Source organism: Penaeus monodon, chromosome 31 (assembly GCF_015228065.2).
Source record: "Penaeus monodon isolate SGIC_2016 chromosome 31, NSTDA_Pmon_1, whole genome shotgun sequence".
Lineage (NCBI taxonomy): Eukaryota > Metazoa > Arthropoda > Malacostraca > Decapoda > Penaeidae > Penaeus > Penaeus monodon.
In genome coordinates this window covers 10,925,978-10,926,447 of record NC_051416.1, presented here as the reverse complement: position 1 = coordinate 10,926,447, position 470 = coordinate 10,925,978, and the positions used below count along the sequence as shown (strand labels likewise).

The 470-nt window shown below is 39.6% G+C and overlaps 1 long non-coding RNA gene across 1 annotated transcript in view; it reads right to left on the bottom strand.

Annotated features, from left to right (window-relative positions):
- LOC119593030 overlaps window positions 1–470 on the bottom strand; it is a 22,941-nt gene that overhangs the window by 3,181 nt on the left and 19,290 nt on the right. The gene's annotated exons all lie outside the window — the stretch shown is intronic.

The window sequence follows — 470 nt, the reverse complement described above, 5'->3', positions numbered from 1 at the left end:
CTGTGAAATGGAATGTAGGAAAACACGGGAGGTGAGAAGCGCCAGGGACAGCGAGGATTCACACGCATCTACGCAAAGGGATTGAGCGCAAAGCAGAGGGTCACAGGCAACAAGAAACCGCTCCAGGGTTAGGGACTCAGATGTTAATCGTGTTATCAGTATTATAATGTGTACAAGGATGGTTGTAAGACCTAGAAAACGCATATATATTTTTTTAACAAGTCAACATGCATTTCGGTGTTCTCTGATGGCTATTATCATTTGCAGTTCAGTGGAATAGATATGGTAATAGTAATGATAAAAAGGAGGGCATGCTCATAGCTCTGAGAGTTAGAAAAGTTAGATGGAAGTACAATGTCATAGATAAAGACAAGGAGAGAAAAAATACGTGAAGAAAACAGGAAATCAAAAGATATTTCATTCCACTACTTTCGGTGTCGAAAAAGCAATTAAATCAAAGGGAGGAATAG